The following is a 21,236-nucleotide window of genomic DNA, read 5'->3' on the forward strand; positions in this document are numbered from 1 at the left end:
AGGTTTCTTGAAATTCAATAGGGTAAGATGGAATACAAAGTGAATTTATAACAAAAACTAATTTCCTAATGTTGGGATAGATAACCTTCAACCGATCTACTGTAGCATACGGTAGCCCGTTAGGTGCCTGAATATATAAAGTTCAGCTTTCTATCCACGGTAAGCCAGATTTGAATCTGTTAATCTGTTAACTCAATTAAAGCATGTAATTGGTAGGTGAGGTCAGCTGGATAATCACTGCTGGAAGCTAGCTAAGATTCATAGCTGTAGTGCGTGATCACTAGTCACAAACCTTAAATAACGGTAATTCCAATAAGAATTCACAGTCCTATAATCAAATCCTAATGCGATGCAATTGCAGGTCTAGAATTACACTAATAATAAAACAAAACTAGGAAAAACGAAGGGAATAAGAATACTAAACGTAAGTGGAAACAATTTGTAGCTGATGCTTATCTAATGAACTTTGTTATTTACAGAAAGTTTTTAATATAATATGTTGAAAAACTTGGAATATCTTATTTCCTGTTGGGCCTTGCCAACATTTTAAAAACTTTGTTTATACGAACGCCAGCGGAGATTTGCTGTCAGGGTGTCCAACAATTCCCACGATCACGAGGATCATCCAGGAACTCATGGTATTGCCAGTTCCACGCTAACTAATCGATGCAAAGTCTGTAGTGCGGATGCCGGCCTTCAATGGCAATGCAAGTTCTGTAGGAATTGGTACCATCCCGCTTGCATTGGAATACCTCCAGACAACGAGAACCCAAGATTCGTATGTCCGTCGTGTCAGCCACTCACAGGCGCTCTGAAAAAAAAACATTCAGTGCCCCCACTACCGTGGCTCCTGTAAGTACAGTTCCTCTTAAGTATGTAAATATGTCGTGGTCGCAAATCTCTCCAGTCACGACTTCATCAACGCCGATGTACATACCGACAAGCACAGTTGCTTATCCGTATGCCATGATTCATAGACATCCGATCGACGCTTCGGTTCCATATGTTCCACCAGGTCCCTCGAGTCATCTAGCGTGCTTAGGAGCATTCCCGATGCTGTCTAATCTTGCACAGGCTCTGCCAACGTTTCGCAATCAACCTTTACCCTAGATAGTAAATCAACTATCTTCTGTACAACAAGATGTCGTAGCTGTCACATCCATTGACGAATCTCAGATGGCACCAGCTCTGCAGTCCCTACGCGATCCCTCGCTCCCGTCTTCGAATCAACCGCCATCAGTTCCGCAAGCAGTAACACATGCTGCTGTCTCCGAGGAAGTTAATATAGCACCATCGATGCCGCATCCGAGCAATCCACCGAACACCAAGTCTCAAGGTTCGTCGGATAACAGGAGCCGGAATTCAAAGGTTGCTAGTTCTAGATCCTCTACCAGACAAAAACGGATACAGCTGGAGTTACAACAGTTGGATGAAGAACGGAAGCTACAGGAAAAGGAAGGAGCAAATAAACGGGAGTACCTTCAGAAAAGATTCGAGTTATTAAAAGAAATTGCCGGCGAAACATCGTCATCTACCGTACATAGCATCGAAGAAGAAACGTCGACTGAAAAGGTGAGCAATTGGCTACAACGTGAAACACCGAAAGTTCAAGAAGAACCATATGAAGCCTCCACGTCTCGTCCAATTGAACGAGCTGTTTTACGTCAAGCTCCTGCTTTGCCACCAAAAGCCACTGACGTTACTGTGTGCCGACCATCTGCAGGACAGGAATCAGGAGTTCTGACTGGAAACAATCGAAATGAACGTGATTGCAATGCCCATCATAATTCTACCACTAAGATGCTGTTCCGTGTCTTACCTGTTGTACTCTATGGACGTAATAGAGTCTTGAAGACCTACCCCTTTCTGGATGATGGGTCAGCCTTCACACTGATGGATGAGGCGCTAGCTGCAGATCTGAAACTTGATGGTAAACTCGAGCCTATTTGCTTAAGATGGACAGGAGACAAGCACAGATACGAAAATAACTCAAAAAGGGTTGATCTTGAAATATCTGGTACTGAAGAGTCTTCAAAAAAGTACCGCTTGAGAGATGTCCATACAGTTCCGAATCTTGGTCTTTTCCGTCAATCCCTTCAGTTGAATGATCTTGTCCGACGATATCGTCTCCTTGAAGGTGTGCCTGCTGAGTCGTATGCTGATGTTCAGCCCCGACTTCTCATCGGGGGTAATAATGTCAATCTGGGTTACCCGCAAAAAGATCGTGAAGGAGGTATGTTTGAGCCAGTAGCTACAAAGACGCGCCTCGGCTGGATCATTCATGGTGGATCAGATGGTGGAGAAATTTGTGGACACCACAACTGGTGCGCTGAATCCTGTTGTGAAAACCTGGATGACAATCTACAGCGTGCAATTCAGGAGTATTTTGCACTTGACAGCTTGGGCATTGCTAAACCGAGTCGTCTTATTCTGTCAACGGAGAATCAACGAGCCCAATCTATTCTGCAAACGATGACACGAACCGAAAGTGGTCGATATGTAACCGGCCTGCTATGGAAATTCGACGAATTCAGACTTCCCAACAGTAAACCACTTGCTCTCCAGCGTTTCCGGTGTCTAGAAGCTAGAATGAAAAAAGACATTGTCCTATCCGAAGTTTTGCGATCAAAGATAGAGGATTACTTAAAGAAAGGTTATATTCAAAAATTAAGTCTGGCTGAAATAGAGAAGCCCAATTCGCAGATATGGTACCTACCTATTTTTCCTGTTTGCAATCCGAATAAACCCGGAAAAATACGAATTGTTTGGGATGCAGCAGCAAAAACCAATGGAGTGTCTCTCAACACAATGCTTCTCAAGGGTCCTGATCAGCTCACCTCTTTGAACTCTGTTCTTATTGGGTTTCGGGAGATGAATGTGGCAATTTGCGGAGACATCCGCGAGATGTTTCGCCAAACAATATTCGCTACTAAGGACCAGAATTGCCAACGCTTCTTGTGGAGAGAACGGCCGACCGATTCCGAACCTAGTATATTTGTAATGCAGGTCATGACATTCGGTGCAACTTGTTCACCAAGCTGCGCACAGTATGCCAAGAATATGAACGCAAAAGAGCACGAAGGTCAGTATCCTGCGGCGGCTGATGCGATAATTCGCAAGCATTATGTAGACGATATTCTAGCCAGTGTGGAATCAGAAGATGAAGCAATACAGCTTGCGTTGGACGTGAGACATGTACACGCTCAAGCTGGGTACGAGATGCGGAATTGGCTGTCTAACTCATCCTCCGTCCTCGATGCGTTGAATGCTGATAAAACCGGAGAGATAAGCCTCAATTTCAATTCCGAGATGGTAACCGAAAAAAATTTGGGCATGTGGTGGTGCACTACGACCGACATCTTCACCTACAAGCTCTCTCCAAAACATGATCGTGTACTACTGGCCGGAAAACGAAAACCAACAAAACGTGAAATGTTACGTACACTTATGGCGATATTTGTGCTATTTGTGCTGCAATTGACTGGGACGACGAAATTCCGGATATGCTGAATGACAAGTGGAAATATTGGTTGCAGATTCTTCCACAAATGCAGAAAATAAGCATTCCACGCTGTTATCGCATTACGATAGCATTGGAGAAAGGTACAAATATTCAATTGCATACCTTCGTTGATGCCAGCGAGTATGCTTACGCTGCTGTTACTTTTTTGCGTTTTGAGGCCAATGGCATAGTTGAATGCTCGATCATCTCAGCAAAGGCGAGAGTGGCTCCATTGAGGTTTATATCAATACCCAAATTGGAACTTCAGGCAGCGGTCATTGGAGCCAGATTGGCGGAAACAGTAGCGAACTCGCTGTCGCTCAAAATCAACGAACGCGTATACTGGACGGATTCGCGAGATGTCCTGTGCTGGATACGCTTGGATCATAGACGATATTCACAATTCGTCGCATTTCGCGTGAGCGAGCTTCTTGAAACTACTACGATTCAAAGTTGGAGATGGGTTAATACAAGGGACAATGTTGCTGATGATGCTACGAAGTGGCATCGACAACCTAATCTAGATAGTGAAAGTCGATGGTTCAAAGGACCACAATTCTTGCGGAAAAGTTCGGATCATTGGCCAACAGAACCTGTCCCACCTGTTCCATCACGCGGACGTTCCGGTTTCCGTGGTTTTAAACTTAAATTATTACGATTCATGGAGAAGACTTCTTCGTGTAACATTTAGGCTGTTCAGATATACAAGAAATCTAAGGAAAACCATCTGCCAGCAAAACAGAAAAGATGATTCCTTAACGATGACTGAACTCAAACAAGCTTCCGAATACCTTTACCGTCAAGTACAAATGGAGGCTTATTCCGAGGAGATCAACATATTTGAATTCATAAGAGCGGCAACTACTAAAATCCAGTTCAATATTTAATTTTACTGTATTCCTTGACGAACAAGGAGTACTAAGAATACGAGGAAGAATTGCTAATTGTGAGTATGCCACAGTGGATGCAGGAAATCCAATAATATTCCCCAAAAATCATCACGTTACAAAGCTTATTGTATAGGACTATCATGTGAGATACCATCATTCCAACCACGAAACAGTAGTGATCGAATTACGAATAAGTCTATAAAATTCCAAAAATAAGACTGGTTTACAAAAGTGTAAGGGGAAGCTGTTAACAGTGCAAGAATCAGCTAGCGTAACCAAATCCACCGCTGATGCGCGACCTACCAGCTGATAGGCTAGCGGCATTCACAAAACCATTTTCTTTCATTAGAATTGATTATTTTATCACCCAATGTATGTTACAGTTGAACGAAGGCTTGAGAAAAGGTGGGGGGTATTGATCGCGTGTTTGACAACAAGGGCAATACATATTAAAGTAGCACATTCACTGAATACCGACTCATGCATCATGGTATTAAGAAACTTTATGGCGAGGCGCGGTGTACCAATACGCATTTTCAGTGATCGGGGTACAAATTTCACAGCATCTAGCATAGAACTCAAAGCGGCGTTGAAGAAAATGGACCAAGATCGTGTTGTAATTGAGATAGTCAGTCCTAACACTGATTGGGAGTTCCTACCTCCTGCGTCCCTACACGTGGGTGGGAGCTGGGAACGACTAGTGCGATTCGTTAAGGCTAACTTACAGAAGATGAGACCTCAGCGTAATCCAACGGATGAATCACTACGCAACACGCTGATTGAAATTGAAAATACAGTGAACTCTCGTCCTCTGACGTTCGTGCCGGCCGAAGACATTGATGCCCCAGTGCTCACTCCAAACCATTTCATTCTTGGATCATCGAGTGGTTTGAAACCAGCGACCAACTTGGACAACAGCAGCAGCATCTTAAGGAGAGCATGGCGAGCATCACAAGCAGAAGCAAACATTTCCTGGAGAAGATCGGTTCGTGACTACTTACCAGAATTGACTAAACGCTCCAAGTGGTTTTGTAAAGTTAAGCTCATTAGTGTGAACGACGTAGTGGTTGTAGTGGATCCCGGTTTACCCAGAAACTGTTGGCCAATTTTGTCGAATAATTTCTGTTAAGAAAAGTAAGGATTTGCAGGTGAGATCATCTACGGTGCAGACTATGACAGGCATCTACGAGAGACCAGCCTCTAAACTTGCTGTTCTTGATATTTGACATGATGAATCAGTAAACCAGAAATTTGATATGTAACGGGGGTATGTAACGACCCTTGGTCGGCGCGCCGAATAATACGGTGTAGGTATATATGTCAATCAATATATGTCATGCAGCTGCAACCAGCTCTCGGAAGAACGATTTGACAATCAGCTCTTTAACACAAACACAAATCGAAGGCGACTCAAAACTGTTAGCTGGTGATATGTACATGCGAATTATTGTTATGATTGTGAATTACGAATTATTATAAAACGGATACTTTTAGATACTATATGAAATATTGTGCGACTAGCTTAGATATAGGTTTCTTGAAATTCAATAGGGTAAGATGGAATACAAAGTGAATTTATAACAAAAACTAATTTCCTAATGTTGGGATAGATAACCTTCAACCGATCTACTGTAGCATACGGTAGCCCGTTAGGTGCCTGAATATATAAAGTTCAGCTTTCTATCCACGGTAAGCCAGATTTGAATCTGTTAATCTGTTAACTCAATTAAAGCATGTAATTGGTAGGTGAGGTCAGCTGGATAATCACTGCTGGAAGCTAGCTAAGATTCATAGCTGTAGTGCGTGATCACTAGTCACCAACCTTAAATAACAGTAATTCCAATAAGAATTCACAGTCCTATAATCAAATCCTAATGCGATGCAATTGCAGGTCTAGAATTACACTAATAATAAAACAAAACTAGGAAAAACGAAGGGAATAAGAATACTAAACGTAAGTGGAAACAATTTGTAGCTGATGCTTATCTAATGAACTTTGTTATTTACAGAAAGTTTTTAATATACAACATATTAAGAAACTTGGAATATCTTATTTCCTGTTGGGCCTTGCCAACTTAATAAAATAAATAAATAATTCATTATTGGTCACTTTTCCCCGTGCACCTGAGCCTTTTATTTAATTATATTTACCTGGACCTTCTATCGAATCACTTTTATCATTTTCTCAATTGATGAAGAACATTTTTTTTTAGGAATACATGGTGATTTGGTGCAAATTGGTCAACTGACTAAAAAGATATCTCATTTTTACTCAATGTGTTGTATGTTTACAACAATGCGAGTCCTGGAAGGTTAACAATGATCGCAATATACATAACAAAAGATTTTGTAGAGTTTAATGATAAGCGATTCCATGCTTAAAATAAACGATTTCATAAATCTCTCTATCTACAATAATGTCATATGAAATTGTTACCAGCGAACTTGAAATGATCATTGTTACAGTTACTTGAAATAACGTAACCAACTTATAGAAATGACAACAGCCCCCCTCGGTAGTCATTTTTCGTCATATATTCGTCGTTCCATCAAACTCCGCGGCCATCTCTCCCCAGTTCACAATGATTTTTTACGCCAACAGAAAACACACACAATCGGCATCATCGCATCGTCCATGTTCCACCCCGGTGAACAAAACGACCGCTTTTGGGAGATGCTTTTCTCTTCCCTATTTATTTTAAACATTTGAATGTAGGCAGACGGTATGATGTTGGAGATGTTCGTGCGAGGGTGCATCGTGCGCACATATGCCGCGGAGATGGAAGGGCCCCACGGCCGGACCGATGGAACCGGAATGACATCGCAGATGCATGGCAGTTTGGAGGCGATGCGTGGAATTCACATGCATTGGTACTGCTGGTCTAAGAGGTGTACAACGTGATTGCTATGCGACAGTCAGTGACCAAGACCGTGGCACAGTGACGTGCTGATCAGTTTCCGGTGGTCAAAATTCAAACTAACAGAGTCGTGAAAATCAATTTTCTATCATGCAACGAAACATAATCAGTTTTAATGCACATTACGAAATATCAGCGTCGAAAAATTGATCATTTCTGTTATCGATAGCATAGTCCAACGATACGCAGTGGGCACTGCGGGAAACCACGAGCAGAGTGGTTCGCGGGCGAGGTGAAATGGATGCGTTCGTGTATTTAAACACATTTTATATCATCGCACAGCATAGGAAAATGTACAGTTATACAATGATTTACTGGTTAGTGGCTTCCAGCAGTGCAACTGAGTCAGACGGAGGAGATCAGTTGCAGCAGGGTGTGGGCTCTGGACACGGTTGAATCAATGGGTTTAGGAAATGTTGCGCATTACTGATGATGATAGTAATGGTGATGGTATGGGCTGTCTGATAGATAGATCGATTGACTGATGGTGTGTTCCCAAAATGCGTCTAATTTGTTCAACGCAGTGATTCATGAGCCGTGCACATTGATGTAAATACCCAAACGCAAATAGAAAGCGTTTATGTGTCGTGGAACGGCGATTATTCGATATCGTTGAGAGACGCCCCATTTAAAACTGACAGTTGAATAATTTCATGGATTGAGACATGTATTTATGTTTTGAATTGCATCATAACATTGGAATATAATGGCTTTTTCGATATTCTTACGAACCAAACATGCATCTGCTATTCAGGACAATAATGTTTAGTGACTTTTGATCGCATTTATTAAATTTAATTTGGCCTTTAATTTGTAGCATTACAAAATGGGAGGAACAAAATGACGTTCTTGCTCAAGAAACAAACGGCGACAACAAATAATATTTGGCAATCCTTATTGCCTTAATGCAACACGCTAATATTTTGTCCAAAAAACGTCTTCCCCTTCTTCGCAGTGTCAAACCTTATGTCTCAAACCCCTTAGTGCAGTGTATAGTTGAAAATCATTGTTTTGAGAATAGTTAAAAATCATTACACATTTTCGAAAATGCTTGGGGAGATTTTCTGCACTTCTCGTTGACTTTCAGGTACCATGTTCCTTTACACTGTTGAATATCTACTGCTAAAGTTGAAAATATAAAATGCATATTTTATTTTGTAAGCAAGGAAAGGCCAAAAAAGATTTCGCCGAGAGCGGGACTTAAAGTTACGGCTCTGCTGATAATCCCCTGATATTGAAATGTTGAATACCGCCACTTTTGAAAAGATGATGTTGGAAACGTTCCGAAACCAATGGATGGATGAATACATCCTTTTTGATTTTTCATTTGCTTTTATTTCAAAGCGTACTTTCCATTCAATGTGATGTGATTTTTAGGTTAACAACATTATAATGCCAAAATTTAATCAATTCATAGATTAATGAATCTGAAATATTATTATGCACTTTGGTGAAGTATATATAAAAGATAATTGCTTGTAAGAAATTAATTTCTTCAACCGTAATATTATCATCTTTTTGATCCTCAAACAACATCATCGTTGTTTTGCTACGATACACTTCAACACATTTGCTTTCACGCTTTAATAACATGGCTCATATTTCCATACCATTAGTCCATTTTTTGCGCTCTTAAATTGCAACCACTGGTACGCATTTCCTACATGGTCGAGTGCAAGTCTAAATAAATACTCGTTATGTCTAGTCACTGCATCCAGTGGATAGATTTATCACGCAAGTACGTTTGTCTCATCCGGTCCATAAGCGAAAGCCTTTGACGTACAAAAACGACATTGCTGTGCACCACGGAGTTTTGGTAGGCTACTAAAATAAAATACATTCAGACGATTTCTTGAAACTGGATTTTATAGCTTAAGTGACGCTACCGTCGTTTTGGTTAAAGAATAATGATTTATTTCATCTATTTAAATAGATAAATAAATTTGAACAACGTCTTAAACTTGTAGATTGCATAGACTTGATGTTTCACGTAATTTTAAGTAAAGGATTTGGGTAATAACAGTGGTGATGGTGTAAATAAGACAAATAATACAATTCCTCCGGAAGTTCCTCCGGGAATTCCTCCGGAAGTTCCTCCGGGAATTCCTCCGGAAGTTCCTCCGGGAATTCCTCCGGAAGTTCCTCCGGGAATTCCTCCGGAAGTTCCTTCGGGAATTCCTCCGGAAGTTCCTCCGGAAGTTCCTCCGGAAGTTCCTCCGGAAATTCCTCCGGAAGTTCCTCCGGAAATTCCTCCAGAAGTTCCTCCGGGAATTCCTCATGAAGTTCCTCCGGGAATTCCTCCGGAAATTCCACCGGGAATTCCTCCGGAAGTTCCACCGGGAATTCCTCCGGAAGTTCCTACAGAAAGTCCTCCGGAAGTTCCTACGGGAATTCCTCCGGAAGTTCCAACAGAATTCCTCCGGAAGTTCCTACGGAATTCCTCCGGAAGTTCCTACGAATTCCTCCGGAAGTTCCCACGGGAATTCCTCCGGAAGTACTCCAGTAATTCCTCCGGAAGTTTCTGCAGGAATTCTCCGGAAGTTCCTCAGGAATTCCTCGGAAGTTCCTCAGGAATTCCTCCGGAAGTTCTCCCGGGATTTCCTCCGGAAGTTCCCCCGGGAATTCCTCCGGAAGTTCCCCCGGGAATTCCTCTGGAAGTTCCCCCGGGAATTCCTCCGGAAGTTCCCCCGGGAATTCCTCTGGAAGTTCCCCCGGGAATTTCTGCGGAAGTTCCCCCGGGAATTCCTGCGGAAGTTCCCCCGGGAATTCCTGCGGAAGTTCCTCCGAATTCCTCCGGAAGTTCCTCCGGGAATTCCTCCGAAGTTCCTCCGAAATTCCTCCGGAAGTTCCTCCGAATTCCTCCACAAGTTCCTCCGGGAATTCCTCCAGAAGTTCCTCCAGAAGTTGCTCCGAGAATTCCTCCAGAAGTTCCTCCGGGAATTCCTCCGGAAGTTCCTCCGAATATTCCTCCGGAAGTTTCCCTGGAAGTTCCTCCGGGAATTCCTCCGGAAGTTCCTCCGGGAATTCCTCCGGAAGTTCCTCCGGGAATTCCTCCGGAAGTTCCTCCGGGAATTCCTCCGGAAGTTCCTCCGAAGTTCCTCCGAATTCCTCCGGGAGTTCCTCCGAATTCCTCCGAAGTTCCTCCGAATTCCTCCGAAGTTCCTCCGAATTCCTCCGGAAGTTCCTCCGGGAATTCCTCCGAAGTTCCTCCGGGAATTCCTCCGGAAGTTCCTCCGGGAATTCCTCCGGAAGTTCCTCCGGGAATTCCTCCGAAGTTCCTCCGGGAATTCCTCCGAAGTTCCTCCGGGAATTCCTCCGGAAGTTCCTCCGAATTCCTCCGGAAGTTCCTCCGAATTCCTCCGGAAGTTCCTCCGGGAATTCCTCCGAAGTTCCTCCGGGAATTCCTCCGGAAGTTCCTCCCGGTATGCCGCCGGAAGTTCCTCCGAATTCCTCCGAAGTTCCTCCGAATTCCTCCGGAAGTTCCTCCGGGAATTCCTCCGGAAGTTCCTCCGAATTCCTCCGAAGTTCCTCCGGGAATTCCTCCGGAAGTTCCTCCGAATTCCTCCGGAAGTTCCTCCGGGAATTCCTCCGAAGTTCCTCCGGAATGCCTCCGGAAGTTCCTCCGGGAATTCCTCCGGAAGTTCCTCCGGAATTCCTCCGGAAGTTCCTCCGAATTCCTCCGGAAGTTCCTCCGAATTCCTCCGAAGTTCCTCCGAATTCCTCCGGAAGTTCCTCCGGAATTCCTCCGGAAGTTCCTCCGGGAATTCCTCCGAAGTTCCTCCGGGAATTCCTCCGAAGTTCCTCCGGGAATTCCTCCGGAAGTTCCTCCGGGAATTCCTCCGAAGTTCCTCCGGGAATTCCTCCGGAAGTTCCTCCGGAATTCCTCCGGAAGTTCCTCCGGGAATTCCTCCGAAGTTCCTCCGAATTCCTCCGGAAGTTCCTCTGGGAATTCCTCCAGAAGTTCCTCCGGGAATTCCTCCGGAAGTTCCTCCGGGAATTCCTTCGAAAGTTCCTCCGGGGATTCCTCCGGAAGTTCCTCCGAATTCCTCCGGAAGTTCCTCCGGAATTCCTCCGGAAGTTCCTCCGAATTCCTCCGGAAGTTCCTCCGAATTCCTCCGGAAGTTCATCCGGGAATTCCTCCGGAAGTTCCTCCGGAATTCCTCCGAAGTTCCTCCAGGAATTCCTCCGAAGTTCCTCCGAATTCCTCCGAAGTTCCTCCGAATTCCTCCGGAAGTTCCTCCGAATTCCTCCGGAAGTTCCTCCGGGAATTCCTCCGGAAGTTCCTCCGGAATTCCTCCGGAAGTTCCTCCGAATTCCTCCGGAAGTTCCTCCGGGAATTCCTCCGAAGTTCCTCCGGGAATTCCTCCGGAAGTTCCTCCGGGAATTCCTCCGGAAGTTCCTCCGAATTCCTCCGAAGTTCCTCCGGAATTCCTCCGGAAGTTCCTCCGAAGTTCCTCCGGGAATTCCTCCGAAGTTCCTCCGAATTCCTCCGGAAGTTCTCCGAATTCCTCCGGAAGTTCCTCCGAATTCCTCCGGAAGTTCCTCCAGGAATTCCTCCGGAAGTTCCTCCAAATTCCTCCGGAAGTTCCTCCGAATTCCTCCGAAGTTCCTCCGAATTCCTCCGGAAGTTCTCCAGGAATTCCTCCGGAAGTTCCTCAGGAATTCCTCCGGAGTTCCTCCGGGAATTCCTCCGGAAGTTCCTCCAGAATTCCTCCGGAAGTTCCTCCAGGAATTCCTCCGAAGTTCCTCCAGGAATTCCTCCGAAGTTCCTCCGGAATTCCTCCGGAAGTTCCTCCGAATTCCTCCGGAAGTTCCTCCGAATTCCTCCGGAAGTTCCTCCGGGAATTCCTCCGGAAGGTCCTCCGTTAATTCCTCCTGAAGTTCCTCCGGGAATTCCTCCGGAAGTTCCTCCGGGAATTCCTCCGGAAGTTCCTCCGGGAATTCCTCCGGAAGTTCCTCCGGGAATTCCTCCGGAAGTTCCTCCGGGAATTCCTCCGGAAGTTCCTCCGGAAATTCCTCCGGAAGTTCCTCCGAAAATTCCTCCGGAAGTTCCATCAGTAGTTCCTCCAGAAGTTCCATCGGAAGTTCTTTCGGAAGTCCCTCCGGAAGTTCCTCCGAGAATTCCTCCGAAAGTTCCTCCGGGAATTCCTCCGAAAGTTCCTCCGAGAATTTCTCTGGAAGTTCTTCCGGTAATTCTTTCGGAAGTTCTTCCGGAAATTCCTCCATCAGTTCTTCCGGGAATTCCTCCGGAAGTTCCTCCGAGAATTCCTCCGGAAGTTCTTCCGAGAATTCCTCAGGAAGTTCTTTCGGGAATTCCTGGAGGAACTTCCGGAGTAATTCCTTGAGGAACTTTCGGAGAAATTCCTGAAGGAACTTTTGAACTAATTCCTGGAGGTACTTCCGGAGGAATTCCTTGAGGAACTTTTTTTTCTTATTTGCCATCAATTATTTATCTCGTCCCATTCCTAAATTTGATTTCTATTTATTTATTTGGTATCTCCGTGATTACAAATGGGAATACACTTTTTTCTAGTGTCACGCTTCATACAAAGTTGATGGACTTTCTATCGCTCCTTTCCTGCCGTGCGCCACAAGAAAATATGGTGTTGACTACTCTCCCGAAATGGTAATTTTTGTATGGAATATGGAAAACTTGGTTGAAGTAAAATGAGCTTCCTTCAAAATTTAATGCGGTCACATATACTTTTTATTACATCAAAATCCCTATCAGCACAGTTTAGAACGATTTGGTTGCAGCAACTCCAATGCGACTGAATTTGGTCGCATATGAGTCACAGTAACTGTTATGTGAAAAGTGTGCTACTCGGCATGATCTTTAAAAAATTTCAAAATTTTTGTCAGTTGAGTTTTACAAAATTCGGTTCCTTTATGCCTCAAATCATGGAAGAGAGGCACTGAGAAGCGAAAATTTAAGATGTACAATAGTTTAGTATTAATAGCTTAATTCAAATTTGGGAAATAGTATGTCCACAAAATTTTCTAGGAACATTCCTTGATAAATTCCAAAGAAATTGTCAGTTGGGATAAGTGAAATTCGTTCCCAATTCCGAGTTATAGACATTTTAATATGAAAATAGCGCTCTACCGCGAGAGAGCTTCCCTCAGACCTTAAAAGAAACATGTTGGTTTCAATTTGGTCTGAACAAACTATTGGATAATTTGTTTTATCAAATTCTACACCTGAAAAAACAAATCTCGCAATTATTGCGTAAAAAACTGACATGTATATTTCTGCAAGGTTTTAATGCAAAAATATAAGCTTGTTTTACAGATACTGTATTAAAATAATACAAAATTGTGAGATTACAATACAATGATTGTATTAGAATCTTCCGAAATTGAATATGCCAAACTATTATAAAATTTCTGTATTTCTACCATCTCCTAGTTGGATGTATTATTTATACAATCTGCTCCGACCGTATAATTAGTAGGTAAATATTCTCCGAAACTCAGCTTCATCCCTGTCCACTTAAATCAAACCCCACGTCCTTCAATGAGATTTGCATTCAAATTAAAAAGCAGCAAATCCTTGCCTAGGACTCCTTTGCATCGCATCTAAAACTGTATGCGTATGTGCAAAAATTATGGTCGTCATGGAGAGAAAGGACGTCGTCAGCCATTAGCCACCAGCAGCCGACGGCGGCGGCAGTAGTCACCCTTGTTTGCAAACTGGTGCCAGCGCCGGAAAATGCTTCCGCACTCTGTCTGCTCCCCAGCAGACCCGACACCATCCCAATCAATCTTTGCCAGCAGGACGTGAAACGTGAGATGAGAGCCCACCACATTCACAAACACAAATGGAAAGTGCTTTTGCGCCACACCACTCCGCTTCTCGGTTTCAACGCTCACCGCCTTCCTCACCGAATTGGCGTTGGGGCCTTTTGTTCTCGTGGATGCTGCATCCTTTCTGTTTCCGTTCGCCAAGGCTAAAACGGCAAAGAAGTGTTTTCGTTTCCATTCGTTTGCGCTGGGATGCTGTTCGCAATTATTATCGTTGTTTGTGTGTGCGAATGAAAGGCTGGCGAAAGAGTTTTTTTGCCCAAGATGAAGCACTCCGCAAGGAACTTTGTATTGTGTATTTGATGCAAGATTTAGGATAAAGTAATGGATTACCATATAGAATGCCTACCTTTAATAAAAGATTAATTCACCGTTTGTTGTCAGCTTTCTGCAGTAACTATCATTTCCGAACTATTTTTTCTTCTCGTGAACAAATTTATCCGAGTAAACTTGTCACGAAACAGTGCTCCTCTCTACAAATTACTTCTATTTGCACAAATATCAGAATTACTTTCAGCTGCACGTCTTTCTCACTTTCCTGCAATTCGTTTATTTTAAAACCAGTCGCACAGAGAGCTACCAATCAAACACAACCAACTCGTAATGCACAAGGTCCCATCACAACCAGAGTGATTTTGTAAGCAAATATTCAAACCGCTCACAGTAATAAATTCGCACTTCAATATTTTCGCACTCGTCTTGATGGCAGTGAATTTTCCCCCAAAGCAATGAAACAGAGATTCCCTTCTGCCTTCGGATGACCAGGAAGGGTCAGAATCAGAACGAGCACACTCCGCTTATTTTCTATAACCCTTTGGATCTGCGAATTGCACAGACGGTTCACTTTTCTCTGCTGGAAAATCTCGTGGAAAATCTGCATACAAACATTAGGGGTGGGTGCTAACAACAGGACATCACGACGTAGGGAGCGAATTTCGCAAATCTCAACCGTACCGTGCAGCGATGCGTCCGGGACTGATTTGGGCTACCGTGGAAAATAGAGAGTAAGGCCATCCATCAACGGCATTAGAGACGGCGGCGAGCAAAACTCCGAACTACCAACTGTGGTCACCAGACTTATCGGATGGGTGCAGGCGAGGTAGCGTGATTAGGGCGGTGCATCTGTAAAACAATTCGACATTCAAAAAATGATACCACGCACAGAGCATAGAAGCAGTGAATAGTTTGCTTCAACGGCATGGATTGTGTGAATATAAAAATACTATAATTGGTCTGAACCGTGTCGTTTGTTTTACCTGAACGTATGGAACATTGACCTAAGGCGATAAATGACGTAGTTCATCAAACTAAACATGAAACCCACCGATAAGTCAAGTTTGTGAAACGATGTGCACAGCATCACAAGCGTTCCAATTGTAATCCCTATCTTCTCGCCAAACACATGCCTCCAGACGAGATTTGCCAATCAAAATTAAATCAACATTGCCAGTGGATTGCACTCTTCATTTGATTAATTTGAGCACCGCCCTAACACCAACCAGTCAAACAGCAGACAAACGAGAACGGGTGAGTTGGGTGGAAAACTCTCGGACGAACGCTCCACCGCGTAGTCATTGCTTTTGGAGCATGCATGCTCCACGGTCAGGGAACAAGGGGCGAGAAGTGTGTTGGAACGAGCGATTGAAAACGTGAGTCGTGAAAGCATTTCTCTCACATGCTTATGCTCTTGGACGAAAAACGTGCCTACACGCTTAAAATCAATAACACAGAGATGTGTTTGCATCACACAAAACGGACCTAATGCGGAACATCCCCTAGATGAGCGATAGTTACACAGCCACAAAAATAGTTCGTGTGGTTTTATTGAAGCTTGGATTTCAATATTTTCAACAATATTTGGTTCCTCATGAAACAAGGAATCTGTACAAACGTTTACATGTTGAAAAGGACCGTTATCACGACCGTACGAGGCATTTTTGTGCCTGTGTAACTGTCGCTCATCTAGGGGATGTTCCACATTAGGTCCGTTTTATGTGATGCAAACAAATCTCTGTGTTATTGATTTTAAGCGTGTACATATGTTAGGATTTGATATTGCAGTTTTTGCAGAGCGAGAGAATGAGCTGAGAAGTGACGTGCGCGGAACATCATCCCACAGCTTGGGAAAATAAGAGCGAAGCTTTAATGTTTTGAGAGTGATGTTTCGAGCTCGATCAACAGACACATGGTTGATGAACATCGTTGTGTCATGTGTATTAGTGCTAGCAAGATTTGTTTGATAAACCCGATTAAAAAGTATTTACGAAAAAATTATTTTGTGAGATTGTCATGAAGAGAAAATAATTCATAATCATAGGTCACACTGATACAGAACAAAATAATGAATAATAATCAACGTATTCGTACTAGACTCAACATTACTCTGCCTTATGTTAGGCAAGTGTATTGTGTAAAGCAGTTGACTAGAATGCGAATAAATCGTCAAAACAACTTCATTCAATTCACTTGAATTAGCCTAACCTTTTTGTCTTAGTCGATGCTTTGACATATTCATGGTCTACTAAGATCTACAAAGAATTCGTATTTCTTGAAGCCTCTTATTATTAATAATATCTTTATTAATGAGGTTTTCGGCCCTGGACCGGTTCGCCTCGTTTGAAGCCTCTTACTATTCTAAATATCAAAAACAAATATTTAAAAAGTTGTGCAGTGTGGTCTTAAAAATTGGTCTAATGCTGTTCCAAAAGGCGATGGTAGGTCGTTTGGCATAAAGTCACTTGGCATATTTCCATTTGACATAAAAGACGTTTGCATCTAGACTCTACTCGTCTCCTATACAATATCTCACAACGCTTAAATGGAAAGACGTGACAGGTCAGTACCGACCCAACTGATCAGCTTAAACGTTGATTCGAGCACTCCGAACAATTTCTTCAAGTTTCGACGCCCGACCAAGCATCAACATCTTGGCATGCGCCGCCATGGCTGCGACGCATTATTCGCGTCAACTATGAAGCTCAATCAGTGCAGGAGATTGAAGCAGCCATCCGAAACGAATCTATAACAAAAGGTCGATAGAAAAAAGGTCGAAAGGACAAAAGATTGAAATGACAAAAAGTCGAAAAGACAAAACGTTGAAAGGGACATAAGGTCGAAGGACAAAAATGTCGAAAGGGACAAAAGTCGAAAGGGACAAAAGGTCGAAGTAAAAAAAGGTCGATCAAGAACAAGTTGATAACAAGTTGGGTGTATTTCAAAGTAATTTATGCAATGCATTTAACTTCCATCAGAAGTAATATCACAGAGAACAGACGTTCATCTTAGATCGTGCCGTTGTGTAAAACATTGTACTGGTCATTTTAAAGTATGTCGTTATGCTCCCGTTGTGCGGCACTAGTGTGCTAAAAGTTTTGGTATACATCTGCGAATTTTTCTATTTGTTACTAGTGTTCATTACGATTCGCCACTAGATGATAGCATCACCTCTTATTTACGTAGTGTAAGCCAACGCCATCGCTTGGTGATATTGAGTTTGTATGTCGGGCAGTTTGCGTTGTCAGCGCTGAGGAGCATTACACATGTTTTCAACAAAACTTTGTATAGGCCTCCATGTCTGTTCTCTGTGGTGATACACTCATCTTATTAATCTAAGTTGAAGAATGAGCTATTTTCAAATAAGGAGTTATTAAGGACTGTATCGAAAATAAGTTATCAAATTGTTACTACTTAAAAGTTCATGAAGGTATTGGTTTGTTTTATCCTGCATTCGATGTATTCACTTGTTAAGTATCAAATCAGAATTGTTTTGTTGCTTCCGATGTATCGCAAATTGAGTGATGTTGCAATTCAAGTTTCATCATGGTCAACAAGCTTGAGGAATACTACACGTTCGCTAACCTGTCAGATAAAGGAAGAAAATCAAAATCAAGTGACCGGAGTTTGAAGCATATATAAAGAAGCAATTTTGTGCCGATTTGTGACTAGGAGAAAAAGACTTGGATAAATGTTGGAATAGTGCAATATTTATTCAGTATTATATTTTTTTTATGAAACTAAACAAACAGAATTAACATATTCTTTCTTTCTTCAATGGCTCTACATTCCAACTGGAACATGGTCTGCTTTTCAACTTAGTATTCTATTAGCATTTCCTCAGTTATTAATTGAAAGCTTTTCAATGCCCGCCATTGCATGAGTATGTATCTTGTGTGGCAAGTACAATGGATACACTATGTCCAGGGAGTCGAGAATGTTTCCAACCCGAAAACATCCTAGACCGGACCGAGAATCGAACTCGCTATCTCCAGATAGGATTGACTTTTTGTTCTTTTCAACATTTTGTCTTTTTCGACCTTTTGTCACGCTCGACGTTTTGTCCTTTCAACCTTTTATCCCGTTCGACATTTTGTCCTTTCGACCTTCTGTCCCTTTAGACCTTTTGTCCTTTTCGACCATTTGTCCCTTCGACCTTTTGTCTACCGACTTTTTGTCTGTCGACCTATCGTCCTCTCCACCTTTTGTCGCTAACCCATCCGAAACATGAAACCCAACAAGGCCTCAGGGGTCGATAGCATTTCAGCCATGGGCGTAGCCAGGATTTCGAGAAGGGGGGGGGCAACTTTTTTGGTCTTCTAAATCTTAGTTTTATAGTAGTTTTATAAAAAACACATGAATATTAACACCAAACCAAATCGAAACAATAATAGATTTAAAAATGCGTGATTTATTGCTCATCAGATATTTTTAAATAAAGTTAGAAAAATATTAAGGAACTTAGTATTTAGAAAGAATATAAAATTGGCTATAACAATATATAAAATATAAAAAATCCTGCATTCTTCAATAAGTTTAAGAAAACTAGAACCATACATCTGAATTTCTAAAAAAATCCTCTCTGAAATAATAGTTATTATAAAATAGGCAGAAAAATCAATATGCAAGCTTTCTCCAGGAATTCCTTCGACAATTGCTCCTGGCATTCTATCCAAAATTCTATCAGGGATTCTTTAGGAATGCCTCCAGCAACTTCTTTGGCAGTGTCTTTAGGAATTCCACCATAAATTTTGCCGTGAATTGATCCGAAAATTCCACCATTATTTACTCCAAGAAAATCTTCACGAACTTCTTTATAAGTTCTGCAGAACTCCCTGCAATAATTCAAATAATTTCTTGCTGTTTACCATAATTTTTAAGAATAAGACTATTCCGTGAAAATTCCGCAGAATTGCCAGTAAACATTCCTGAGAATTTTACGAAAAATCTTCGAATTTCTTGTGTAAATTCCATCAATTTTCCGTGAATTGTTTCGCATAATTTCTTGTGGAAATTTCAAAGAATTCCTCCAGGAATTCCACCGGAAATTTATACAGAAATTATACCGAAAATGACAATGGAATTTTCGGAGTATTAAGTATCTGTTTGGAAGTTTAGGAGGTTCGGTATATTAGAGATGAAGACACTTCTTTACTCTAGGCAGTCTGATCTAAAACTGATTCGCTCGTTCAGATCGACCCAAATCTATATTCCTCAGTTTCGTTGATATATTGAATACCACAGTATATACTATAAAGGTGGGTATACATCAGATCTTCCCTTTGGAAAGCAGAGAACTTCATTCAAGTTAAACTTCATTCATTTCATTTTTTACTTAGGTTCTATACTTCATATTATGCTCGAAAGCATGAAACCCAAAATAATAGAAAACATCAAACATCTTATAATTCGAAGGTGACATTAATCACCATAATAGTTCACTTATTTAAACATTACTTGTCCTTGTCCAATGGCCTTGAGTACCAAAGCTCTTCTTGTCTAGTCGATTTGCGTAGACGTTTGGAACGTCTTAAATCCAAATCGCTCCGGTCGCTTGCAACTTGCTTTCTGTTCCGTCTGACTGGCAACGGCGAAGCTCCCGAGTCCACCACCATTTCTTCAAACTCCTGGCCATCGCGTTCCCCCGACTCATTCGATCCATTTTCGATTCCCGGCCTTTGCCTCGTTATCGTTTGCAATTGTCGTCGTGTAGAAATTGTTACGTTGGGTCTGTCGTTCGTCTCAGAGTCTTTCGCAATCCTCAGTTGGCTCCTGTGAGCCATAGTGACCGCGCTTCCAAGCTGTACCTGGAAGGTGTTCAGAGAAAATTTTCTTATAAAAACTGCCTTTAGCCATCTAACTTGATGGTGCGGGTTATGGTTTTTATACCATAACTCATCTCCGGCCATCAGCTTGTCAAAAGGATCAACTTTGGAATTTGCCAAAGTATCGTCCCTTAAATTTGATTCGTCATTGTCGGGTAATAAAGAGAGCTGATTTTTATAATTGCTTTAAGGGTGTAATAGATCAATTAAGGTCTTTGGTTTGTACGAGAATATCTTTTGCTGATGGAAATTTTCCATCATCTGTCAAGTTGTAGTTCCTACAATTGATAAGAAAAAGATTAATTTGGTCCTCTAAATTTAATTCTGAAATTTCCAGTTCTAATAAGAATTTCTTCAAAACTTCCTTAACTGTTTTTACGGACCTTTCCGCCTGTCCGTTGCTTGACGGATTATAAGGAGGGCTTTTAAACACTTTAATGCCTTGTCTTTCCAAAAGTCTACAAATGAATAGGAATTGAATGGTGGGCCTCCGTCAGATACCAACACGTCGGGCAATCCAAATCGTGCAAAAAAACCAATTAGCTTCCTCAATACTTTCTCATAATCTGTACCGTTACGCATCCATTCCACATCAATCCATTTTGAATAACTATCAACAATTAGTAAAAATGTATGTCTTTGAAAATAAAAGAAGTCAATATGAATCCTACTGAAAGGCCTTGTGGTGGGTATCCATTTAGATTCAATTTTCTGCTTCGGCACTATTCTCATGCTATTGCATATGTCACATTTAGCTACAAAGTTTTCTACATCCAAGTTAATTCCAAACCAAAATACGGAAAAACGAGCCAGTCTTTTCATTTTTACGATGCCCGAATGATTTGCGTGCAAAAGTTTAAGCACAGCTTTTGCAATGTATATGGAATGACAACTCGGTTCCTATATAATAAACAGCCATCAATAAATTCTAAATCATGTTGATTTGCATATACATCTGCTAATTTCTTATCAACTTTCTCTGGCCAACCTTGTAATGTGTATGAAATAATATTTTGTAAAAACT

General features: G+C 42.1%; 1 protein-coding gene across 9 annotated transcripts in view; it reads right to left on the minus strand.

The window, feature by feature from the left end:
• Window positions 1-21,236, minus strand: part of LOC134212148 (dual specificity tyrosine-phosphorylation-regulated kinase 2) — a 446,248-nt gene that overhangs the window by 353,043 nt on the left and 71,969 nt on the right. Inside the window, exon 1 of one of the 9 annotated variants that reach the window (XM_062689748.1) lies at window positions 14,464-15,065. The exons of 7 other annotated variants lie outside the window; for them this stretch is intronic. The gene's annotated coding sequence lies outside the window, so the exon portion shown is untranslated. Of the gene's footprint in view, window positions 1-14,463; window positions 15,066-21,236 lie in introns of those variants that run through there. One more of the 9 variants, XM_062689750.1, reaches the window with a different exon arrangement.

This window comes from Armigeres subalbatus, chromosome 2 (genome assembly GCF_024139115.2).
Source record: "Armigeres subalbatus isolate Guangzhou_Male chromosome 2, GZ_Asu_2, whole genome shotgun sequence".
In the NCBI taxonomy this organism is placed as follows: domain Eukaryota; kingdom Metazoa; phylum Arthropoda; class Insecta; order Diptera; family Culicidae; genus Armigeres; species Armigeres subalbatus.